We start from the raw sequence: 27,446 nt of genomic DNA on the forward strand, positions 1-27,446 counted from the left end.
CAACAAACCTCTTTTTCTTTCGTTCAGAATTCCATTGTGCCTCCTTAATAAATACAACACTATAAAGGAATTAGCGTAGATATTAATAGCCATAGCTTCAGAGTACATCTAGATTACACAACAGCTAAACTGTCAACCAAAAGGTCTTCCCCTAACCATGCTGAGGTTTAGGCTCTTATTTATAAAATGGGGCAGAACGTGAAGTATTAGAATAAATTTAACTTTGAATTCAATTAAGTTATAATTTACTTGAAATATTTTTTCATCCAGATCATAATGTAATTCCAAATTTTACCAATCATTACAAAATGTTAACTCCATACTTAGTAAAATGTAAACATGGAGTCAAATTAACAAATGTATATAAATGGAGTTGTGAAAAACCTTACTTAAGACTGCATAGAGAAACATTTTAAAAATAATTAAAACAAGCAAGAAGACAGAATGCTATTCACCATTTCAATAAGGACAATTTATAATATGGTTTTACAATTCTCAAAAGAAGTGTATCACAGGGTGCCTGGGTGGCTCAGTTGGTTAAGCGACTGCCTTCGGCTCAGGTCATGATCCTGGAGTCTCGGGATCGAGTCCCACCTCGGGCTCCCTGCTCGGCAGGAAGTCTGCTTCTCCCTCTGACCCTCCCCCCTCTCATGTGTTCTCTCTCTCTCATTCTTTCTCTCAAATAAATAAATAAATAAACCTTAAAAAAAATAAAACAAATTAAATCCTTTAAAAAAAAAAAGAAGTGTATCACAAACAAGTCACTCTTACATTACAATCTCCATAACAATAAAGTAGCATTTCTTATAATTATTCACTGAACTAACAAGCAATTCTTGATTCAATCATTAATTTTGCAAGAACTCTCTAACCAATTTAGTAACAACGTGTTCATTCATGCTCCACATACACAGAGTTAACAAACCCACTTCATATTTAACACATAGTTTATATATTACCAGTGTAGCAGTAATAAAATCTGCAATAAATAATAAATTATGTTCATGAGGATAAGAAAATTTAATGACAGGACCAGGAAACGGAACGGAAATTATAGGTTTGAAAGAACGTTAAAAAGTCATCAAATTTAATCTCCAATCTCCATTAAGACTTATAACTAATAATTTACAAGGAAACATATGTCCTTCATAGCATCTCCCAGGATTTAAAAAACAGTGCTCCCAAAATCTCACTGCTAACAAAAACTCACAGCACCTTTTGGTCTGACCAGAGAAATAAAACAAAATAATTTTTTTCTATATGCTAGAAACTGACAAAAGCATATAGAAAGATAAAATAGTATATAACTCTGATTGCCTCACATTTAATTACCTGATTAGGAAGTCAAAATAGGCAGACTCTCATTATACAGGTAGGTGGCCTTCTAGGCACTGTCCAAGGTATGCAATCAGAGTAAATAAATCCTAGCCTTGCTCTACACCATTGGCAGTAAAATATTTGTGAACTAAGTGATGGGGAGACATAGGGGATACACAGTTACATGTATATCTTTTGTCCTTCCAATTTATCCAAACTATCCAACTTAAATTAAATGCCAATAACCTCTGGTCTAATTCTTTAAGTATCTCTATAAACTGGTAACACCTATCAGACAATAAATATAATTTACTTTTCTTGCCTCCAGATTAGATAATCTAAATTCTTTAAACTTTTCTTATCCTAACAATTCCCTCTAAAGTGCAATAGTCAAATTCTCCAAATCCCTTTAAGTTGTAATGTTTCAAATCAGATACAGTAACCCTTTATCAATCTGAGCAGGGATAAATATGGAAGAAGAATCAAGAAAATATTTTATTTTATATTTCTTTAAGATTTTATTTATTTATTTGACAGAGACACAGCGAGAGAGGGAACACAAGCAGGGGGGAGTGGGAGAGGGGGAAGCAGGCTTCCGGGAAAGCAGGGAGCCCCATGTGATGTGGGGCTCCATCCCAGGACCCTGGGATCATGATCTGAGCCAAAGGCAGACGTTTAACGACTGAGCCACACAGGTGCCCCTCAAGAAAATATTTTAAATGAAGTTCTTTTATATTAGACTCAAGGGTACAGGTTATAATAACAAATACACATTGTGGTAATAATGGGAGTTATAAAGAAGGATGCCAAAACAAAGTCCAACAGAGAGAAAAATTCAGTCTGATTTTAGTGCGGCAGATGTTGAAGAGCCAACTAAATGCAAAAATATTATTTTGATATCAGAATATATGACTGACGTGGGAAATTAGTGCCTAAAGCAAGGTAAGTCAGACCTAAGAATGGCTAGGTACTTGATTAAGTAATCTGGCTAGGAGTACCTAAAGAAAAAGATAAAACAATGCATACTGACTAGATGTGAGAGGCAAAGGTCATGCAGTAACAGAGAACTTAAAAGATTTCCAATTTTCAAGGTAGATGGAACAGTAGCAGTACACAGTGACTAAAAATTGGATTGCAAGGATACTTCCAAGATAAAAAAATGGATTAGACTTTGAATAGGAAAAAGTGGAATACTTCTATTAAACTTGTACTTTGTAAAGTGCTATATTCACAAATAATAGCTGAAAAAAATAAAGATATCAAATGAGATAATTTGAAATCATATAAAATTTGATAAATAGGAAAGAATCTGAGAGGTAAAAAAAACAGAACTGAGTGACTGACATTTCTGAATTTTTGCACATCTTTAAAATTTTTTTTAAATACCAATGAGATCTCAATGTTAATGCTGCAATAAGTCAGCAGCAAAATTAAAGAGAAATTGCAATGAAAGAAAAAAAAGTAATGCATAATAGCTCTGATTTTTTCAACATGCTCAATCTCTAAACCAATAATATAACCCAATTTTTACATAATACCCTGAACTAAAGATAACTCAAGGTTATGTATGTACGTGTGTGTATATCCATGTATATCTATGTATAGTGTTGAACATGGTTAGTACCAATAACTGTCATACATGGCAAATATAAATTACTTTACACAATCCCAAATTAATAAACAATCATACTGATTAGTTAAGCAGATCATTCTATTCTCTATCATTCTGGAGAAATGCAAATTTACCACAGATTATGCTATAAAAACCGTATGAATAAAGTTTTCCTTAAGCAAATATATAATCCTAAAACATGCACTCCAATTAAGTCTTAATTTATTGCTAATCTTTACGTCTGCAACAATCAAAAGTTAGTCTGGGAGATGTTAAGCCAAGTTAGTTTAGAAAACAAGCATAACTAACTGTGTAACTGCTAACTAAAACACATTTTATTATAAAAACTTTCTTTTTTTTTTAAAAGATTATTTATTTATTTATTTGAGAGAGAGAGAGAGAATGAGAGATAGAGAGCACGAGAGGGAAGAGGGTCAGAGGGAGAAGAAGACTCCCTGCCGAGCAGGGAGCCTGATGCGGGACTCGATCCTGGGACTCCAGGATCATGACCTGAGCCGAAGGCAGTCGCTTAACCAACTGAGCCACCCAGGCGCCCTATTATAAAAACTTTCTAATAAGCTGTTTGTGACTATCAGTCAGCTACAAATAGAATAAAATTCAAAAAATAGATTAATGGTTCTAGATTCCAAATAAATCTATATCTTAAAGGTATACCACCAGTCAGAAGGGTTTCCAAGTGTATTTGAAATTAAATCTCAAAGGCCATTATGAAAGATATCACATACATGCAAACTAAGGTAGTATTAATTTCAAACTCTCATTTTTTTATTCTTGGCAGATTAAAAAAAAAATTCAGATCTAGAGCCACGGCAGCCTTTCAAAACACAAATGCAACCACTTCAGAGTAGTATAATCCAAACAATTTTAGCAATATACAGTAAGAATTCCTTTTCATGTTTTCAATGTTTATACCTAAAAGTTCACCACTCTAAACAACTAAACTATGCATAAACTTCCTTTTTTGATGAGAAACATTTATATTTAAGGACTCCAATGAATTATCTTTCCTGGATAACCAAATACAAATAAACCATATATGAAATTTCAAATTAGGTAAATGCTAAAAACAAATTGTAATACAGAAGAAGAAAAAGATTTGAATATTTCAAGCCTTCACTGTTGTTAAACAGTGAGAAAGGACCAAGTATGAGTCCACTCATATGAGAAATGCTGAATGTCTGTAGGTCAACAGCAGTTTCCAAAAGTCTCTACACAAAACACTATGGATATAATAATTATTGCATGAGCAAACTCTGTGTCTTTGGTTTGGCAGCCCATGATAAATCAGGAAGAAGTTAAATACTGAAGGTTTTTCTGGGGGGGGGTGGTTGATAAACTAGAAAGAGGCTCTATTTTTAGATTATACATAGAGTTAATCTGAATTATGCCAGTGACTACACTAATCACTAAAACTGCTGTTTTGTAATTATAATCCTCAGTGATTACAATAATTCAAGAGGATAAAGCAGTTCCTTCAAAATTTCAAGGAGAAAAGAGAGATTACTTTTATGCAACATCCCTAATCTTGGTTTCCTTTTTCCCTACAAAGCAGTTATTGAATCAAAAGTCCTGCTCCAACAAGATTACTTATTTTTTTTAAGTAGGCTCCACACCCAATGTGGGGCTCGAACTCACAACCCCAAGATCAAGAGTCACATGCTCCAGGGCGCCTGGGTGGCTCAGTCGTTAAGCGTCTGCCTTGGGCTCAGGTCATGATCCCAGGGTCCTCAGATCGAGGCCAGCTTCTCCCTCCCCCAATCCCCCTGCCTGTGTTCTCTCACTGTCTCTATCTCTGTCAAATAAATAAATAAAATCTTAAAAAAAAAAATCACATGCTCTACCAACTGAGCCAGCCAGGTACCCCAAGATTACTTATTTATATTTACAAATATAGGGATGCCTGGGTGGCTCAGTTGGTTAAGCGTCCGACTCTTGGTCTCAGCTCAGGTCTTGATCTGAGGATTGTGAGTCCAAGCCCCAAGTTGGGCTCCACGCTGGGCATGGAGTGTGTGTGGGTATGTGTATATATATACATATATATATATACATATACATGTATGTTCAACTAAAGGAGTAAGTATGTTCATTAGAATAAAATTAGTACTTTTCTCCTTATTAGTTTTATTTCTCATCAAACTGAAGCCCAGAGTTTACAAATAATGTTAATTTTCTCTCCTATAATGTTAAAGAGATATGGTTCTTTTAATCCACTGGTAAAATTAATAACCTTTGAAAGAGTTTCAATTAGACACCTGCATAAGAAAAAGGATTTCTTTTTTTTTTTAAAGATTTTATTTATTTATTCATGAGAGACAGAGGGAGAGAGAGGGGGAGAGAGAGAGAGAGAAGTAGAGGGAGAAGCAGGCTCCCAAGGAGCAAGGAGCCCGATGCGGGACTCGATCCCAGGACCCCGGGATCATGACCTGAGCCGAAGGCAGACGCTTAACCATCTGAGCCACCCAGGCGCCCAAGAAAAAGGATTTCTAGTTAACTGTTCGAAACACATAAAAATGGATACACAGAAGTATTATAATATCAAAGTTATAAAAGACATAGTAATGACTCTTAAAAAAAAAAAGACATTCTAAATTTTCATCAATCCCAATTATATTTTCAGTGCTCCCCGAATGACTACTCAGGTTACAGAACCAGGAGATCACAAGAATATGTCTGCAATCCAAAAACACTGATGATTCACACTAAGCCCAATTTCTACCAAAAAAAAACCCCTGAATGTGTATATATTAGTCCTTGCCCTTTCTGATCTGTAATCTTTTTATTAATAAATAAGGAGAAATAAATCCCAAATGCAAGAGGGTTAAAAATGTCTAAAAATGGTCCCTAGAGAGTTTGAATTTTGAATTCTTTATAGGAAAATGTAACTTTGTCCTCTTCCAAAAGTTATCACTATCCTGTGGAAAAATGTTTTATTTAATTCAATAATGTTATGAGATGATATGGGAAGAATGATTCTAAATAAAAAGGACCAGAGAAAGCTTTTTGGAAGGAAGGATATCTGTACTGCACCTTGAAGGATGGGTAGACCTTATTAGGCAACTGAAGGAAAGGCATTCCAGTCACAGGGAAATGGCTCACGCAAAAGCAAGGAGGTAAGAATGCACAGAATGTATGCCCAGGACAAGCACACTGAGTTGGGAGTAGGAAAAGTCTAAGAAGGTACTAAAGTGTTAGGGACTGTGAATATGTATGTGGCCTTGTATTAAACCTTGCAATTTTTTTCAACAAAGGAATAGCAAAGTCGGATCTGTGTTAAATAAACTGGCAGCAACACTGGGTAAAGGAGGGAGACAGAAGGAAGATACTTCAAAAACTCCAGAAGCAACTACTGAATAGGAAGTTTTCTCTTGTCATCTCAAAACACCAAGCAAATTTTTTGCACATAATTGATGCCCAACAAACTTTTTTTAATTTCTTGCCTGGGAAGAAGATAAGAACTATGAAGCAGCAAAGAATCCTATACTAGTGAGAAAACTGGGCTTTAATACATATATGCTCCACAGTAGAGTATACTCATGTAAATAACTCAGGAAAGTTTTACTTAATTTTTTAGTGTTTTTATAATGATGATTACAGGATATTGAATATGTTATATGATTTATAAGGTACTAAAAGACAGCAGTCCTAAAAGGAGGACTGAAATATTTCTGCATAGTTCCCAATAAAACACAACACCTACAGGCATCTTAAAAGTGGATTATGTCCCTACAAACCGAATTCAGCGACCTGGAGGAGAATTAAACACTTGCAGAGAAGCAACAGAGCATGTGCTCTGAGATCAGGTCACAGTTTGACTTATTAGTTATATGATCTTGAGCTAGTTAAACTCTCAGAGTTGGTTTGGGCATAATGACACTTATCCAACATGTGTTGTGATGATTAGAGATCCATTTTATAAAGTATCTAACCCAGTGCCTGGCTCTGGTACTTAACAAAAGTACTCAATAAAGTATAGTAGTAATAATGATAGTGGCTGTTATTACTTTTTTGAATGTCTATTAGATTTAGAATAGTCTAAATCTACATCAGTTTTTTAATTTTCAAATTCCAGAGAACTAATTAAAAATTTTACCGTTTAGGTAAATCTTAAGTACAAGGCCATTGAAAAAATTACTATAGACTATCTTCGTTGTAATTAGCCTAGTACCAAGTCTGAGATTTGTATTAAAATATAACATTTGTAACCCTGCATGTCTGATTTAGTAACATGAGAAAATACAACTAAAGGGCTGATCTAGCCAAAGCAGATTTGGGGGTAAACGCCTCTACAACAATATAACTTTTTACATTGTATCTGCTCCACTCCTTTATTACAAATAATAGCCTAAGAAGGCATCCATGGCAAGGTGTAAAGCAGAGTAAATCTGAGACTGCCCTTAGACCATCACCCCTCCAGTCCTCACTCTCCTCACACACACACCCCCGCAGGTCAATCAACAGTGATCGTCCCTTTGTTTAGAAGTAAGCGACATAAAAAAAGCAACGAAAGCTGCTTCTCGAATAGGGGCAACCGAAGCAAAAATGGTCTTTATCAGAGGTTATCACAGTGTGGTTATCAGACCCGAAATCTTCGGGCACCCCTCTAAAGTGGCAGCTTGGAAAATTCAGCTCGGTTGGTATGTTAACCCCACACACACCACGAAAGACTCCAACTCAAGCTGACAGAATGGAAAGCCAAGAAGCTACTCTGCTTAAACTGCGGCAGGGTTAAATTATGCATTAAGGCAAGGAACATTTCCATCCTTACTCGTCCTCTTTAACGGAGTTCAAATGATACCAGTTAAAATGATCTCACTGGTTACCACTAAAACAAAGAAAATTATAGGTTTTCCACGTTTTAACTCTTCGAAGATATCTATAGATGATGTAGATTTTCGGATAAGGGCTTTCTTAACATCCTCTGCTTACTAAAACTTCTTGCAGCAACTACCAATATCTACGGTAACTCGACAAGCCGGTGCCCCAAACTCATGAACTGAAATGTTGTAAACGCAGGTGTTTGACAAACACTGCCCGCTTTAGACAGCAAGCGCATGGCTACAAGTGAATGCTCTCTGCCTCGGATTAATCCCACGGGGATTCAGGTTTTTAATCCACCGTTTGTTACACTCAGAATACGTGAGGAGTCGCTGTGCCCTATCATTCTTATTTTTAAAAAGTTGGGGAACAAAGCTCTCAAACTTGACTCTCATTTAAAAATCTCGCAAGAAAGCAACTCGCACTTCAGCCAGCTGCTTCTCATCCCGTTTCTGGTTTCCTCACTCGGGTCACGGCCGCGCGGGTCCCCGCCGCCCACCCGAACAAAGCAGGCTGCCCCGGGGCCCCGGCCACAGAACCCCCTCACCCAGCCCCGCACACACACGCCCCTCCCCGTCAGCTCCCTCCGCGGGGCGCCCTGAGACGCCTCAGAACTCACCTCCCGCGGGCCGGCGAGTCCCGGGAGCGCGGCGGCCGCGACGGAGCGGCAGCAGCGACCGCCTCAGGCGACGGACGGGTGGCCGCGGCCCCTCCCCCAGGCGGGTCCGCGAGCCGGAGGCGCCTCGCCAGGCAGAGGCACTGCGGGAGGCAGGCGCGCGCCCCCCGCCCCCGCTCGCCGCAGGTCACGTGGGCCAGAGCTCGCGCGGCTCCCCTTGCCACCCAGGGGTCCCGCGGCGCCGCCGGCCTCCACAGCTCCCCTCCTCTGCGCCTGCGCCCCAGCTCCAGTAGCTCCCATTCAAACCGACAACGCCCCGCGTCTTTCGGACTCGCCAATGGCCAGCGCGGGGGGCGGGGCGGGGCGGTTGTCCGCGCCTCTGCCTCCGCGGTCCGGGGCGGGCGGGGCACTGCGCGTCAGGCCGAGGGGGACCCTGGGGGGCTTGGCCCCCCGCTGTTCTGGGGCCTGTCCTCAACCACCAAGTTGAAACTGCTTTCCTGCCCTCTTCCTTTTTCTTCAGACACTGAAGGGGTGGAGCGATAAGTATCGTCCAGAGAGTGTTCAGAGAGGGTCTGGCCGGACCCCTTAAAAGATGGGCGCCCAGAACAAATAAGTCCTGCACTTACGGCTCGGTCCAGCCTAGAGAACGAGTTTCCCAAGCGGCCTATGCGGGATGTTTAAGAAAAAGGGCTCTGTGACAGAAACAGAGGGACCCGTGTCAAAGTCCGAACAAGGCAGCCTCAGTTCTTGCGGCCCTGTCACAATTCCGGCGTTTCCAGCGGTTAAGAAAGCAAACTTGTGTTGGCTGCAGAGTTGCCGGATCCCGGGAAAACTGGGTGGCACTTGACTCAGTTTCAGGCCGCTATATTCCAGATACATTGGGAAAAGGCGGTTTTATTTCCATGCACCTCCTCCATTATCAGGTTTAACCAAAACATAGGTCTCAGTTCTTCACAAAAATACCAAGACTACAGGCTCTTCGGGCTCAAGAGTCGGATGAATTTAGTTAGATTATTTCTCAAACATTTCTCCACTGAAATGAAATTTAAATGTTTCTGCAGGCTTAAGGGTGTGTTAGAGAAAACCCCACTTTCAGTATCTCTCTGAATGATGGCCATAACCAGTGATCCAAGCAGCATTTCTCTTCCTGGGAACGTGTTATGTATGGCAAATTGGTTAAAATAACAGCTTTGGCATCAAACTTGACCTGGATTTGAGTTACACCTTTGCCACTTATGGGCTGATTGACCTTGAAGGAGTTACTTATCCTCTTTAGGCTTAGTTTCCTCAACTGCAAAACACAGGTAATAAAAGTGGTGGTTATGCTTCCGTGAGGTTAAGTTTTGTTAAGCCGTTAAAATAGTGCCTGACTGCTTGATAAATGGTACCTATTATATTATTATCAGCAACTACCTTTAAAATCAGGTCCTCATAAACAACAACTGAATTAGATGGCTGTACCATTTCAGAGGTAGGTGTTATAATTCTTTCTTACTCATAAATTCTTTTTTGGGTGTTGATAGAATGTTTTCCTATCAATCCCATTGTCCAAAATGAATCATTATGTCCCGCCTGCAAGTCTTCTCTTACACATGTGACTTTCTATCACTGGTATTAGTTATCTCCATCTTACTCAAGTTGAATTAGTTTTTAAATTATCTTTTAAAAAAGCCATACATCAGATTATGTCACTCTCCTATTTGAAAACCTTTAGTGATTTATCATTTGATGTAAAATAAAATCTAAATTCCCTACGACGGCCCACAAAGCCCTAAGTCATCTTGCCCTGTCCACTTCTCTACTCTCCTGTATTTCCTTCTCCTCCTGGTTTACCTCGCACTTCGCTCCAAGTACACAGGATATTTCTCCAGCCCTAGAACAGACCAAGCCTCAGGGTTCTCTCAGAGCCTTCTCCCTGGCAGTTCCCCCTGCCAAGATTTTTTCCCTCAGGCCATTTAAATGGCTGGCTACTTGTCAGCCCTCAGCGTTCAGCTTATTCATTACAGTATTTAGCAAGTATTTATTAGTTTCTGCTATGTGTCAGAAACTGTTCTAGGTGCTGGGAATATAGTAATGAGCAAGAGGGCGCACAGCCCCTGCTTCCATGGAGTTCAATAAAAATAAATAATAAGAAAAATATCAGGTTGTGACAGGTACCATGCAGAGAATTCAAAGGGGGGTGATGTGAGGGTGAGTCACTGAAAGACAACTTTACATTGAGGGTCAAGGTAAGAAAGTCCACTTTGAGAAGACAGTATTCAAACCAAGACTTTAATTATTAGGAGCCAACTTTTAAGCAAATCTCAGGGAAGAGAAACAGGCAAAGGGAACAGCGAATGCAAAGCCCTGTGAGGGCAAGCTTTGTGGGTTTGAGAAACTGGAAAAAGACCACCATTGCTTAAGTGACATGAGGTAGAGAAGAACCTACAGGGTGAAGTCACACCAGATCATGTAGACCTTTGTAAGCCAGGACAATGAGTTTGGGCTTTACTTTCTAAATGTAATAGTAGCCCGAGGAAGCTTTAAATATGGGAATAACTTCATTTGTTTATATTTTTAAAGGAACACTCAGAAACAAAACCAGTATTTCAGACATTCTATAAGACAATTAGTCCAGACTCTTCACAAACATCATTGTCATGAAAAACAAACCAACCAAAAAAGGTACATGAATCTTGTGGAGTCCTAAATCAGAGAGAGAAAAAATGAGAGACTATAAAAGACATTTAGAAACAACTGGGGAAATTTGAATACAGATGATATATTAGGTAATATTATAGAACTACTGTTAATTTTCCTAGAGGTGACATGGAATTATGGTTATATAGGAGAATTTTTTTATTTTTAGGAGATGCAAGGTGAAGTACTTAATAAAAAACCATGACTTCTCCAACTTATATGCAAATGGTTCAGCAAAAGAGAGAAAGGAGAGAAATACAAACTAAATATTAACAATTAGACCTAGGTTAAGATACATCTCTTATTCTTATACTATTCATGTATTATTCTTTTACTTTTTCTAGAAATTTGGAATTTTTCCAAATAAAAAGTAGGGGAGAAAATCACTCTGTAGACTTCCATGTCTGAAAGTAATAACCCAGATACCCTGTTCACTCTCTCACTGAAAACAACTTAAAATGCTTTCAAATATTAAAAAAAAAATAGAAAATTTATCAATGACCTAGCATTCAAGTAAGGATTACTCAGAAGCTAGGAACTAGTAAAATAGATAAGCAGATGAACTTGAGATTTAGTTGTCATGGTCTCATGAGACATGGGAAAAAGAGACAAAGGCCAGGTCCTACCAAGATGAGGAATCTAATTAGAGACTCCACACAAAAGCCAGGATCTCCCAAAGTCCTTGCCAGCCTTTTCTCAGAAGACAGCAAAAGAAAATTGCCTGTAATCATCCTTAACGTAGAATAGAGGAGGATATATCTCCTGATATTTTTTGCGTGTGTTTTTTGTTTTGTTTTGTTTTTTACCTGCTCTACATGACTTGTCTGAAACTCAAGCACATAATTTACTTTAAAGTGGTTTCAGGTTGATGGTGCCCCTAGGCAACTGGCAAAGGTAAACCAAATCACCACTAGAGACTGTTTGTAGCTCCCCAAAATTTATATGTTTAAACCTAATTCCCATTGTGGTAGTATAGGGAGATAGGGCCTTAGATTAGGTCAAGAGGGTGGAGCACTCATGAATGAGATTAGTGCCCTTATAAAAAAGACCCAAAGAGCAGCCTCACACACAGGGATACAGTAAGATGACAGCCCTCTAAGAACCAAGAAATGGGCCCTCACCAGACACAATGTGCTGGCACCTTGATTTTGGATTTCCTAGCTTCCAGAACTGTGAGGAATAAATGTTTTGTTTAAGCAATCCAGTTTATGGTATTTTGTCAGCTCAAGCTGACTAAGACACCGACTTGATCCAGACCCCCAAAATTTACATAGCAGAAGTTCAAGAAATGTGAACTCTCAAATTACAAATCATACAGAGAAACAAAGCATCTTATACAAGAAGTAGCAGGAAAAAAATAACAAAATCAAACTCTTAAAGACTTTGAAGTTGTAATTACCAGTCATAGAGTATAAATAGGTTTAATAGATTTAAGGCAATAAAATAAAAGATTGAAGATATGAATAAAGAGCAAAATTTTTCAAAAATGAATAGGCAGGTTTAAAAAAGAATTTTAAAAACCTTATAGACTTAAAAAAAAGACACAATAATTAGAATTTAAAAGTCAACAGACAGGGGATACCTGGGTGGCTCAGCTGGTTAAGCATCCAACTTTTTTTTTAAAGATTTTATTTATTTATTTATTTGAGAGAGAGAGTGTGCACGCACACCGGGGGGGGGGGGGAGGGGGAGGGGCAGAGGGATAGGGAGAAGCAGACCCCCGCTGAGCAGAGAGCCCAATGCAAGTCTTGATCCCAGGACCCTGAGAGCCTGACCTGAGCCACAGTCAGACACTTAACCAACTGGGCCTTCCAGGCACCCCAGCATCCAACTCTTGATTTCAGTTCAGGTCATAGTCTCAGAGTCATGAGATCAAGCCCCACTTTGGGCTCTGTGCTGGGCATGGAACCTGCTAAGGATATCTCTCTCCCTCCGTCTCTCCCCTCCTGCTTGCGCTTGTGCTTTCTCCCTAAAAAAAAAAAAAAAAAAAAAAAAAAAAGGCAATGGGCAGGCTTAACAGCAGATTAGACATGCTGAAGAAAATATTAGCAAACTAGAAGATAGAACCAAATTAATTTTTTCACATAAAAGAGAAACATGGAGGATAGAGGGAGATCTAACATGTCTAATCAAAATTCTAAAATGAAAAGAAAATGGACAATACCTTAGGCAAGATTTAAAAAAAAAAGAAAAAGAAAATAGATATTTATGCATAAGATAATGAAAATACAGAGCACCAAAAGCAAAGTAACTTTACAACCAGTGCAAGAGAAAGGGCTGACTACCTCCAATGAAACAACACTTAACTGACAGGTGACTTTGCTACTGTAAAAACATAAGCCAGAAGAATGTACTGAGAGAAAATGACTGTCAACCTAGAATTATTTAACCAGTAGAAATATCTTCTAAAAATGAGAGTGAAATAAAGGCATATTTAGGTAAACAAAAACTGATTTTGCCATCACAGGCCCTCACTAACTGAAGTTATAAAGGTTATCTTTCAAGAAGAAGGAAAATGATTTTAGATGGATAAAGATGCAAGAAGGTGGTGATGACCACAGTAAGTGGTAAACACTTGGATACAACTATTAACCGATGTCATTGCTCTTTCTTGCCTTGTAAATTCACTCATTCATCTATTCAAGAACATGTTTTTAAATACCTATTATGTGCTAAACACTGTGCTGAGTGCTAGGGACATAGCAGTGGCATTTTTACTGCATTTCCACATTACTTGAAAACCCCTCTGGTGTTAACACTGCTGATATTGACACTTCCTTGATCATTTCCCAGTGCCTTGGAGAAGGGAGAGAGCAATGACTGTGCATAGCCTTACAACATGCAAGGTTGTTAGGATAGCCCAAGCTTAGTGTTGTCGTTTTTTTTTTTAAACATATGGAATTTTTTTTAAGATTTTATTTATTTGGGGCACCCGGGTGGTTCAGTCGTTAAGCGTCTGCCTTCGGCTCAGGTCGTGATCCCAGGGGCCTGGGGTGGAGCCCGGCATCAGGCTCCCTGCTCAGCAGGAAGCTTGCTTCTCCCTCTCCCACTCCCCCTGCTTATGTTCCTTCTCTCTGTCAAATAAATAAAATCTTAAAAAAAAAAGATTTTATTTATTTATTTGACAGAGAGAGTGAGTGCACAAGCAGGGGGAGCAGAAAGCAAAGGGAGAGGGAGAAACAGGTTACCTACAGAGCAGGACCCTGGGATCATGACCTGAGCCGAAGGCAGATGCTTAACCCACTGAGCCACCCAGGCACCCCTGTTTTGTTTTGTTTTTAAGATAAAGCTACAGTGGCTGGACTTTCCTCTAAGTTATAAATGACGCCACTGAGTCAAGACAAATTTGAACAATCAAGGAAAAAACACTTGTTTCTTCCCTTTTCAACAAAGTCTATCAGAGAGTAACAGTGCTCCCTTCACTGAAACCAAGTCAGAACATTAGGTGTAGAAGTTCCTCAGCAAGAATGTGGACTTCATAGCTCTACCTTTTGGAATAAAAGAGGAAAAGAATGAGGGGGAAAGAGCTTTCCAAAGGAATACCTAAGAAAAGGGGCATGGGAAGGAGACCTCAAAATCCAAGGGAAACAGCCTATTAACATGCAAGATTTAATCTTCCATTTGAAATATAGAATGATTTAATAGGGGTGGCTGGATGGCTCAGTTGGTTAAGCATCTAACTCTTGGTTTTGGTTCAGGTCATGATCTCAGGGCCCTGAGCTCCAGCCCTGTGTCAGGCTCCATGCTCAGCAAGGAGTCTGCTTCTTTCCCTCTCCCTCTCCCTCTGCCCCTCTCCTCTCTCTCAAATAAATAAATATTTAGAAAAAAAAGATCAAAAAAAGAAATGTAGGATGACAAATAATGATAACTAAGAATTATTGATGCTAAATATACACCAACACTGTTCTAAGCACTTACATGTTTGAGGATTATACCTGGACCCTCACTGATAATAGAGACTAAACGAATTAATATGTGTAAAGTGTTTAAGACAATGCCTTATGCATAAGTACAAATTTTAATATTTAATCTTTACAACAACCCTGTGTCATAGGTACTAATAGCACACCCATTTTACAGAATCTTAGGTTGGTTTCCTAGAAGCAGATCCTGAAACAAGGACTAAATATGCATGATTTATTGAGGAAGGGCTTTTCAGAATGACCTTGTAAGGAAAAGAGTGAAACAGGATAGGAAACAGAAAAGGGCCAAGTAGGAATGGATCTTAGAAAATCTTAGTCTTGGTCTGATTCATACAGGGAAGTCTCTAGAGTCTAGAGCATAAACCACAAAATTAGCCCGCACTTTACAGAAGAGTGGCAGCTTTTTGTATCCCTGTATTGGGATAGGGTGGGGTATAACTTCCCCAGCTCCCTGTAGTGCACACTCTACAGAGAGAGGGGCAGCTGTACTCCTTAGTAGCCAACCTCACAGGTCTGGGAGATGGGGCTACTGGTGAATAAAGGGTATCTGGACAGGGCACCTAAGCAGCATATGCCACAGCTGGTAAATGGCAGAACCAGTCTGTCTCAGGGGCCGTGTTTTTAACCTCTCCTTATATTGCCTCTTATAAAGTCAAAAGGAAAATGACAAATGGAGACATATGTGATAGACAAAGGGTTAATACTACTTATATTTAAAGAGCTCTTACAATGAAACAACCCAACAAAAAAAATGGCAACAACTCGGGACGTCTGGGTGGCTCAGTCCGTTAAGTGTCTGCCTTCAGCTCAGGTCATGATCCCAGGGTCCTGGGATCGAGTCCCACATTGGGCTCCTTGCTCAGCCCGGGAGCCTACTTCTCCCTCTCCCTCTGCTGCACCCCCTCCCAGCTTGTGCTCTCTCTCTCTCTCTCTCTCTGACAAACAAATAAAATCTTTTTTTTTAAAAAAGGCAACAACCCAAGGGAAAGGCAAAGGACAAGGACTAGCACTTTACAATGGAATTTTAAGAGACCACAATCAGCCCACATATGAACTTCAGCTTCACTAGTTTTTAAATATATTCAAACTAAAACCATGGGATACTGTAGACTGTAGATGAAAAAGAATGATAATACTAAATGTTGGTGAGGATATGATGAAATTAATCCCCTCACATGTTGCTGTTGGGGCTAGAAATTGGTACAACCATTTCAAAGGGAGATTTTGTAATATATATCAAAAGCCTCCACACCTCCTGACCAAATAATTCCATTTTTAAGGGCTCTACTTACATAAATGATCAGACAAGTGTGCAAAATAAATGTACCAGATTTTCATCACATTAATCACACAATCATTTATAATATGGAAATATTAGACACAACTTACATGTCCAAAGATTAGTGAAAACAGTACTTATTCATCCATACAATGAAATATTACACCACCATTAAAAATGATGGCTTAATACACAGTCTACATAGAAGAATGACCATAGACAAAACAATTCCTTAAAGTTTAGGAGAGGTAGGGGCGCCTGGGTGGCTCAGTCATTGGATGTCTGCCTTTGGCTCAGGTCGTGATCCCTCGGGCATGGGATTGAGTACCACTTTGGGCTCCCTGATCTGCGGGAAGCCTGCTTCTCCCTCTCCCACTCCCCCCTGCTTGTGTTCCCTCTCTCACTGTGTCTCTCTCTGTCAAATAAATAAATGAAATCTTAAAAAAAAAAACAAGTTTAGAAGTAGTTGTTCTGCCTAATTCATAGAAACAAACACAGAACATCAAGCAAAATGAAGAGACAGAGGAATATGCTCCAAATGAAAGAACAAGACAAAACATTAAAAAAAGAAAAAAGAGCTAAATGAAACAGATAACTAATCAACACAAAGGGTTCAGAGTAATGGTCATAAAGATGCTTACTGGACTGGAGAAAGAAGTGGATAAATGCAGTGAGAACTTCAACAAAGAAATACAAGATATAAAAAAAGAACCAATCAGAATTAAAGAATACAATAATTGAAAAATACATTAGAGGACAAGGACTGAAACTGGGTGGCTCAGTCGGTTAAGCGGCTGCCTTCAACTCTGATCATGATCTCAGGGTCCTGGGATCGAGCCCCTCATCAGGCTCTCTGCTTAGCAGGGAAGCTGCTTCTCCCTCTCCCTCTGCCTGCTGCTCTGCCTGCTCGTGCTCTTTATCTCTCTCTCTGTCAAATAAATAAATAAATAAAATCTTAAAAAAAAAGAAAAATACATTAGAGGAAATCAATTGTAGATTGGAGGATACAGAAGAACAGATCAGTGATCTGGAAGACAGGGTAATGGAAAACACCCAAACTGAAGAGCAAAAAGGGAAAAAGAACAAAAAGCAAGGAGGATAAGTTAGAGGGTCTCTTGGATAATATCAAGTGAACAAACATTTGCATTATATGTGTGCCAGAAGGAGAAGAGGGAAAGAACAGGGCAGAAAACTTATCTCAAGAAATAATAGCTTAAAACTTCTCTAACCTGGGGAAGAGAACAGATATCAAGTTTCAGGAAGCACAGAGAGTTCCAAACAGGATGAACCCAAGGAGATCCACACCCCAACATATAACAATTAAAAAATATATCTACAAAATTAGTTAAGGGGACTCACAAAATAAAAAGATGTGAAATATGACAACATATACATAAAATGTGGCAGGGAGAGTAAAAATGAAGTTCTTTTAGAATGTGTTTGACTTTGACCATCAGCTTAATACAGACTGCTATATACTTAGGATGTTATGTATAAGCCACATGGTGACTACAAACCAAAAGCCTATAATAGATACCCTAAAAATAAAGAGGAAGAGAGCCAAATATAATACTAAAGAAAGTCACCAATCTCAAGGAAAGAAAGCAAGAGAAAAAAAAAGGAACAGGAAACTACAAAAACAACCAGAAAACAATTAACAAAATGGCAGTAAGTACATACCTATCAATAATTCCTTTAAATGTAAATAGTCTAAATTCTCCAGTCAAAAGACATAAGGTGACGGCAGGGATGAAAAACTAAGACCCACCTACCCACCTATATGCTGCATGCAAAAGATTTAGTTCAGACCTAAAGACACCTACAGACTGAAAGTGAAGGGATGGAAAAAGATATTCCATGTGAATGGAAACAGGAAAAAAAAAAGAGAGAGGGCCAGCTTAGCAATACTTTTACAAAATGAACTTTATTTTTATTTTATTTTTTTAATATTTTTAAAATTTACATTCAATTAATTAACATAGAAAATGAACTTTAAAACAAAGACTGCAGGGGCACCTGGATGGCTCAGTCGGTTAAGTGTCTGACTCTTGATTTCAGCTGAGGTAATGATCTCAGGGTCATGAGATAGAGCTTCACATCAGGTGCCCTGCTGAGTGGGAAGTCTGCTTGAAATTCTCTCTCTCTCTCTCTCTCTCTCCTTCTACCCCACCCCCCTGCTCTCTCTCACTCTCAAATAAATAAATAAGTCTTAAAAAAAAGATTCTCTCTTCCTCCCTCCCCCCCACCTTCTCTCTTAAAAAAAGAAAAAGAAAAAAAAAAAGACTGCAGCAAGAGACAAATACAGGTATTACATAATGATCAATCCAACAAGAGGATATAGCAACTGTAAATCTGCATCCAACATTGGAGCATCTAAATACATAAAGCAAATATTAATACACATAAAGGGAAAAATTGAAGTAATAGGGGACTTTAACACCACACTTACGTGAATGAATAGATTATCCAGGCAGAAAAATCAATAAGGAAACTGTATCTTTGAATGACATAATAGACCAGATGGACTTAACAAATATACACAGAACATTCCCTCCAAAAACAACAGAATACTCATTCTTTTCAAGGGCACATGGAAGATTCTCCAGGATAGATCACATGTTAGGTGACAAAACAAGTCTCAGTAAATTTAAGGAGTTTTAAATCATATAAAGTGTCTTTTCTGACCACAATGGTATGAAACTAGAAATCAATCACAAGAAAAAAACTGGAAACAACACAAACACATGAAGGCTAAACAACATGTTACGAAACAACCAATGAGTCAATGAAGAAATCAAAAGAAATTAAAAAATACAAATGAAAATGAAAACATAACAGTCCAAAATCTTTGGGATGCAGCAAAAGCAGATCTAAGAGGGAAATTTATAGTGATACAAGCCTACCTCAAGAAAGAAGAAGATCTTAAACAATCTAACTTTACACATAAAGGAACTAGAAAAAGAAGACCAAACCCCAAGTTTACTAAAAGGAAGGAAATAATAAAGATCAGAGCAGAATTCGGGGCCCCTGGGTGGCTCAGTTGGTTAGGCATCTGACTCTTGATTTTTGACTCAGGTCATGATCTCAGGGTTGTGAGATCAAGCCCTGTGTTGGGCTTTGCACTCAGTGGGGAGTCTGCTTGAAATTCTCTCCCTCTGCCCCCTCCCCAGATAAATAAAAATAAATCTTTTTTCTTAAAAAAGATCAGAACAGAATTAAATGAAATAGACACAAAAAAAAGAAAGAAAAGATCAGTGAAACCAAGATCTAGCTCTTTGAAAAGAAACAAAATTGATAAGCATTTAGCAAGATTCATCAAGAAAAAAGAGAGGACCTGAATAAATAAAGTCAGAAATGAAAAAGGAGAGTAACAAGCAACACAACAGAAGTGCGAAAGATTGTAAGAGACTAAAATGAAAAATTATATGCCAACAAACTGGACAACCTAGAAGAAATGGATACATTCCTAGAAGCATACAATCTTCTAAAACTGAATCAGGAAGATGTAGAAAATCTGAATAGAGTGATTACTAGTAATGAAATTGAGTTGGTAATCAAAAAATTTCCAACAAACGAAAGACATTCTACATTCATGGATTAGAAGAATTAATATTGTTAAAATGTCCATACTACCCACAGCAACCTACAGATTCAATTCAATCCCCATCAAAATACCAATAGCATTTTTCACAGAACTAGAACCAAGAATCCTAAAATGTGTATGGAACCTCAAAAGACCCTGAATTGCCAAAGCAGTATTGAGAAAGAAGAATAAAGCTGGAGGTATCACAATCCCAGATTTCAAGATATACTACAAAGCTATAATAATCAACACAGTATTGTACTAGCACAAAAATAGACAAATAGATCAATGGCACAGAATAGAGAGCCCAGAAATAAGCCTATGCTTATATGTGGCAAATTAATCTACAACAAAGGAGGTAAGAATGTACAATAATAAAAAGACAGTCTATTCAATAAATAGTGCTGGGAAAACTGAACAGCTACATGCAAAAGGATAAAATTGGATCAGTTTCTTAGACCATACATAAAAATAAACTAAAAATGGATTAAAGACCTAAATGTGAGACCCAAAACAATAAAACTCCCAAAAGAAAATATAGGCAGTAATCTCTTTGATATCAATCTTAGCAACATTTTTCTAGATATGTCACCTTAGATAAGGGAAACAAAAGCAAAAATAAGCTATTGGGATTACACCAAAATGAAAAGCTTTTTGCACAGAGAAGGAAACCATCAACAAAACAAAAAGGCAACCTACCGAGTGGGAGAAGTTATTTGCAAATGATATATCCAATAAGGGATTACTATCCAAAATATACAAAGAATGTACACAACTCATCATCAAAAAAACAAATAATCTAATTAAAAATGAACAGAGGAACTGAATAGACATTTTTTTCTAAAGAAGATATACAGATGGCCAACAGAGAGATGAAAAAATGCTCAACATCACTAATCATCAGGGAAATGCAAATCAAAACCACAACGAGATATCACCTCCCATGTGTCAGAATGGCTAGTATCAAAAAGAAAAGAAATAACAAATGTTGGCAAGGATATAGAGAAAAAGGAACACTTGGGCACTGTTGGTGAGAATGTAAAGTGGTGCAGTCACTGTGGAAAACAGTATGGTGGTTCCTTAAACAAAAATAGAAATACCATATGCTCCAGTAATTCCACTACTAGGTATTTACCCAAAGAAAATGAAAACACTACTTTTAAAAAGATAAATGTGGGTGCCTGGGTGGCTCAGTCGTTAAGCATCTGCCTTTGGCTCAGGTCATGATCCCAGGGTCCTGGGATCAAGTCCCATATCGGGCGCCCTGCTCCACGGGAAGCCTGCTTCTCCCTCTCCCGCTCCCCCCTGCTTATGTTCTGTCTCTCGATGTCTCTCTCTCTGTCAAATAAATAAATAAAATCTTAAAAAAAAGATATATGTACCCCTATGTTCATTGCAGCATTATTTGCAATAGCCCAAAATATGGAAGCAACCCAAGTGTCCATCAATAGATGAATGGATAAGAAAGACATTTTATACATATAGATAGATAGAGATATATATGGAGAGATATATATCTATATCTATATATATATGGAGAGAGAGAGAGAGAGAATATTACTCAGCCATAAAAAATATGGGGTGCCTGGGTGGCTCAGTCAGTTAAGCATCTGACTCTTGATTTCCCTCTCCCTCTGCCCCTACCCCCGCTCTCTCTCTCTCTCTCTCAAATAAATAAATAAATAAATAAATAAATAAATAAATAAATCTTTTTAAAAAAATGAGAAAAAAATTGCAACAACATGGATAGATCTAGAGAGTATTGTGCGAAGTGAAAAGAAGTCAGAAAGAGAAAGACAAATACCATAGGATTTCACTTATATGTGGAATCTAAAGAAAAAAACAAACCCAAATGAATAAACAAACAAAGCAGAAATAGACCCATGGATACAGAAAACAAACTGGTGGTTGTCAGAGGGAAGAGGGGGTTATTGAGCCAAAAGGGGTTAAGGGGAGTGGGAGGTACAGACTTCTTTTTATGGAATGAATAAGGGGATGAAAGGTACAGCACAGAGAATATAGTTCAGGTATTGTAATCGGGTTGTATTGTAATATTTGGTAATTATACTTGCAGTGAGAATAGCATAATGTATAGTTGTTGGAATCACTATGCTGTATACTGGAAACTGATGTAATATTGTGTGTCAACTATACTTCAAAAAAAAGATGGCTTAGATGTACACTGGTTGACACAGATACAATATATTGGATTGAGTTCTTTAAGGAGTCTGTTTCAAACACTATAAATATTAATATTTTCTAACACCTTTTTTTTTAATTGACAAAGATTTTTTTTAACTGTTCAGTGTTACAGAGCATGTCAAACTATCACTGCCATGTTGCTGGTGAGAACGTATGCTTGTACAGACTTTTTGAAATCAATATTAGGAATATTAAAATTTTTATACTTGTCCTAATACTTTCCCACCTAAGAATTTATCCCAAGGAAATAATTTAAAATGCAGGTAAGGATGTTTACTGTTATGTCATTTAAAAATATTGAAAAGTGGATACAATCTAAATCCAGTTAGGAAAATGATTTATTACAGTGTAGCCATGTAGTGGATATAACTATTAAAAATAGGTATTTATTTCAAAGTATAATAACATGAGGAAGTATTCTGTATGTTCAGTGAAAAAATGCATGTTGCAGAATTGCTTATTTATTATGATCCCAACTATGGAAAACATCTTTAATAAACACTAGAAAGAATTATGCTGAAGCCATCTGAGTCTGGACATTTCTGTACTTTCCCCATTTAATACAATAAGCTAAAAGCATAGAGCAATAACAAAGGTTAAAGCTAAGAAAAAATACCATGGATCTGAATATTCTCCCATAAGGATGCTCTCTGTTACTTCCTTCTGGTGGCTATTAAAAAAAATTTAAAAAATACATAGATATGAAACAGGGGTAAATAGGGGTGAGGGGTGATAACAGCTTAGGAGTTTGGCAGGGGTGAGGGAATCTGCTCTAGGGTGGCTAATCATTCTTGGATTGAGGGCATTCCAGGATGCAGAACTTTCTATTTTAAATCCAGGACGGGAATTGGTAAAGGCAGGTGAGCCTACCACAAAAAAGGTAGGTTTAAGAAACCCGTCCAAGAAAGAAAAGCAAGTAAGTAGTTCAGGACTTTAACCAGGAAACGGCCCTGTGTTCTTTTACAGGGTTAACTTTTGGGGTTCTCTAAAGTTGAAGTGGTCAATATCACTGCTTAACAGTAGATCTGGAGGCTGCCTGTTAGCAAGGCAATCAAGTGCTTTTAATTCACAATTCATGTGGTGTCATGTACAAAAGAAGTTGCACAATGAAACTTACTTACTACCCTGTTATTCCAAATATCTCTTCATAGGGTGGATCACTTAGAAGGAGGCAGGACTCTCATGACTACCCTGGCAATCTCCTGTGTGTTGAACTTCTAAGAGTCTGTTTGCCTTTAGGATAATATGCGTACTCAAATGTTCTCCTCTGAAGAGTATATATCAGTCTTAATTATGGGATTGCAGATGTGCCCAGAGGTTCCCTTGATGGCAAATCATACAAATCTAAATTGTGGTCATTTAGAACTCTTTCTACTTTAGTGGCTAGACTCCAGCTCAGATAGGTGTCACTGACCCTCCCCCAACTCTTTTTTTTTGGCATCAATAGGATCTCAGTGAGACCATGATCTCAGAGACATAAAAGATTAAGTAACTTTTTAGAGGTGCCTCACTTCCTGGTTAGCTCACATTCCTTGCAAGTCATCATACATGAACTTGCTAGCATGCTGGAAGGATTATGAAGAGTAGGTCTTTCAAGAATATTGAGCAACACTCCGTATCAATGTCTACGAATTCGCCTCACTGCTTCTACTCACCACCCATTACAACTGCCCACCCCCTGACCACAAGCTTTCTTTAAGACATTTGTGAGTCCTGGGATCCCTGGGTGGCTCAGTTGTTTAAGTGTCTGCCTTTGACTGAGGTCATGATCTCAGGGTCCTGGGATCGAGTCCCGAATCTGGGGCTCCCTGCTCAGTGGGGACCCTGCTTCTCCCTCTCCCTTCTACTTCTCCTGCCTGTGCTCTCTCTCTGACAAATAAATAAAGTCTTAAAAAAAAAAAAAGACATTTTGAGTCCTTAAACCCATTTAGAAGGCTTACAGGAGTTCTCTCCATCAAGCTAGGCGTACAGGTTTTTTTAGTCCAGCTTCCTCAATTAAATTTCTACATTTACATGCTCTTCCCTTAGGGGAAAAGGAGGGAGAGAGGGAAAGAAGATTTGACATTTATTGAATACCCTCCATGTGTCAGACACGGAGCAAGATACTCTGCATATTTCTGTTATTTAATTCCCACAAACACCTTTTATCCCCATTTTGTGGATGAGGAAACCGAGGTGGAAATCACTGAGAAAACTTATTCAAGTTCCTCAATTAAGAAGGAGCAGAGTTAAGAGTCTGGTTTATAAAAATGTGTGCTCTTTCCACCCTCCTCAAACAGCCAAACGGGTCTTCCTCTCTGCTTGCCTTCCTCCTTCCTCCCCGTTCCCTCCTCCCTCTCTCTCTCCTTCTCCCTTCCACCAATATTTTGGAATTGTAAAAGGCTACTAGAGAGATACACAGAATGCTCTGAAAGCTTCTATCAGGGGAAGCAGGGCTCGTATAGGAGGTGACAGAAGGTTCTAGAGGAAATGACATGCTAAGGGATGAGTAAGAAATAACCAGATAGAGGGAGGAAGGTGGAGTGGCCACTTTGGGCAGAGTAAACAGCATGAAGTGAAGGCCCCCAGGTGGCAAGGAGACCGGGTATCTGAGGAACAAAGGAGATGAAGGGCAGACAGTAAGAGGAAGGAGTGAAACTTGGCTGGTGAGGGAGACCGGGACAAGGAGAGCGAGTGTTTGCAGCTGGGGGAGAGGGTTCTGGCCCTTCCCTGAATGCACCTTCCCTCACCTGAAGCCCTGAGGAAGAGGAGTATTTTCAGTCTTTACAGAGAAAACATTTTTTTTATCTTTAGAGTAGTAGTTTTTTAAATGAAGGCCTTATTGGCACTCTGGAGGTGATCATTCTTTTTCCAGGGCTGCTCTGTACCTAGCTCCCACCCTGTCTCCAGGTACTAAATGCCAGGAGCATCTTCCCAGTCAGGCGGCGCGGTGATAACCTAGTACACCCCACAGTTTCTGAAACCCTCAGCAGTGACCCCTGCCTCCTACTGAGAACCATGGCCCTCGTTGGGGCTGCAGTGGTGTCCCTGCCACCAACTTCACGACTGGGCTTTAGCCCAATCTACCAACAGCCAAACTCTTCTTTTGATGGATGTCCTTCCCTACAGATACCCCAATGGTGCAGGTTTGTGTCTATGACATACTAGGAACATTTCTCATTCTATCATATAACTGTTGAGTCTCCGCTCTGTGCCAAGACTGGGAGTACAGATAGGCGAGTGACAGAGACAGAAGTGAGACGATTCGTTATAACATGGTGGGGAAAGTGCAACCGAGGATGCTTATCTAGGAATTGGAGGTGGTGGAGGAGGTGATGGCCTCTCCTGGCCGAGGAGGCAGAGAGGACAGCAGCACATTTTATGGAGGCAGCAAACACAGGTGAGCTTGGACAGCTATAAATAGCTTGGCATTGTTGAAGCATGAATTTCAAGTCCAGGTGTGGCAGGAAGACAGGTTGGAGAGGTAGGCGGCCCACACAGTTCACAAAGGGCCCCGTATGCCAAGCTAAGTCTCTTGGATAATATGCAAAATAAACTCCCAAATGTGTTCTACTTGCAAATCTTCAGTCATCCTGAAATGGTAACATCTGGATGAGGTGTATAAGAATTTTCTGAAGAGGGCGCCTCTGTGTGGCTCAGCCATTAAGCATCTGCCTTTGGCTCAGGTCATGATCCCAGGGTCCTGGGATCGAGCCCCGCATCGCGCTCCCTGCTCCAAGGGGAGCCTGCTTCTTCCTCTCCCACTCCCCCTGCTTGTGTTCCCTCTCTCGCTGTGTCTCTCTCTGTCAAATAAATAAATAAAATCTAAAAAAAAAAAAAAAGAATTTTCTGAAGTGCTATACAGATCAGGTTACTGCAGTGGGGCCAAAGTTTGTCTCTGGGTCTTTAATGTCAATTATGAAGTTCTTGTGTGCCTTGGAGGATTTTGAAGATTCTTTTCATGTATGCTTTTTAACAGCTTTATTGAGCTGCAACTGACATAATAAAGTACACAATTTGCCAAGTTTGACATTTGTATGACATATTTATACTTCTGTGAAATGAGCACCACAATCAATGTATCCGTCAATTGGAGAGGGAGGTGGGGGGATGGGCTAGATGGGTGATGGGGATTCAGGAGGGCCCTTGCTGTGATGAGCACTGGGTGTTCTATGTAGGTGGTGAATGAGCTGACTCCTACTCCTGACACCAATATTGCACTGTGTTAACTAATTATAATTTAAGTAAAACTGAAAAAATAAATCAAAAAAGATATATATATATATATAAATATCCATCAATACTAAAAACGTTCTTATGCCCCTTGGTAATCCTTCCCCTCAACCTGCACCCCAACCCCAGGCAATGAGTGATTTGCTTTCTGTCACTATATATTACTTTGCATTTTGTAGAATTTTATATAGATGTGTACTCTTCTTTGGCTTATTTCAAATGGAGTAATTATTTTGAGATGCCTCCAGGTGGTTGCATGCATAAATAGCTATTGTTTATGGTTTTTCAATTTATTTTTTTAAAAATAAATTTTATTTATTTACTTATCTGAGAGAGAGAACGCACTCACGAGTGAGTGGGCAGGGGAAGGGCAGAGGGGGAGGGAGAGAGACAAGTAGACTCTGCACCAAGCATAAGCCCCACAGGGGGCTTGATCTCACAACCTTGAGACCAGGACTCTGAAACCAAGAGCTGGTCGCCTAACCGACTGAGCCGCCCAGGTGTCCCAATCATCCACCGTTTTTCTTTTTTTAAACCTTCCACTTTGAGGTATGTCTTCCTATGGTATTTACTATATCTCAACAAGTTTGCTGCATGAGATGACAAGCTCCATTTTAGGAGGGGCTTTGGGGGTAACAGGCACAAGAGATACTAGCTGGGGAAGAAATGATGAGGCATAGGTCCTGGTTTTCTAAGAATTCTCCAAAATATAAAATAGAGTACTGTGATAAACAAAATAATGGCTCCCAAAGATGCCTACATCTTAATCCCTGGAACCTGTGACTATCGCTTTACAGGTCAGAAGAGACTTTGCAGATGTGATTAAGTTAGGGATTTTGAGGGGAGGAGGTTATCCTGAATTATCTGGGTGGACCCATTTTTGTAATCACAGGGGTCCTGTGAAGTGGAAGAGGGAGGTATAAGGGTCAGAGTCAAAAAGAGATTTGAAGATGGCAGGACGCCTGGGTGGCTCAGTCGGTTAAGCGTCTGCCTTCGGCTCAGGTCATGATCCTGGAGTCCCGGGATCGAGTCCCACATCAGCAGGGAGCCTGCTTCTCCCTCTGCCTGCCACTCCCCCTGCTTGTGCGCGCGCTCACGTGTTCTCTCTGATAAATAAATAAAATCTTTAAGAAAGAGAGAGAGATTTGAAGACGTTACGATGTTGGCTTTGAAAATGGAGGAAGGCC

The 27,446-nt window shown here is 39.2% G+C and overlaps 2 protein-coding genes across 4 annotated transcripts in view; one reads left to right on the forward strand and one right to left on the reverse strand.

Moving 5' to 3' along the window:
- The window catches only part of GPSM2 (G protein signaling modulator 2), a 53,990-nt gene extending 45,317 nt beyond the window's left edge, over positions 1–8,673 (reverse strand). The window contains exon 1 of one of the 2 annotated variants that reach the window (XM_025872333.2): positions 8,385–8,673. The gene's annotated coding sequence lies outside the window, so the exon portion shown is untranslated. The remainder of the gene's footprint in view (positions 1–8,384) is intronic. The other variant, XM_025872332.2, reaches the window with a different exon arrangement.
- A 93-nt stretch (positions 8,674–8,766) lies between these two features.
- Positions 8,767–27,446, forward strand: part of AKNAD1 (AKNA domain containing 1) — a 61,214-nt gene continuing 42,534 nt past the window's right edge. For both annotated transcript variants that reach the window (XM_025872326.2, XM_025872327.2), the window contains exon 1: positions 8,767–9,685. The gene's annotated coding sequence lies outside the window, so the exon portion shown is untranslated. The remainder of the gene's footprint in view (positions 9,686–27,446) is intronic.

Source organism: Callorhinus ursinus, unplaced genomic scaffold, assembly GCF_003265705.2.
Source record: "Callorhinus ursinus isolate GAN/ISIS: 27379988/994484 unplaced genomic scaffold, GSC_fseal_2.0 scaffold9, whole genome shotgun sequence".
Classification (NCBI taxonomy): Eukaryota; Metazoa; Chordata; class Mammalia; order Carnivora; family Otariidae; genus Callorhinus; species Callorhinus ursinus.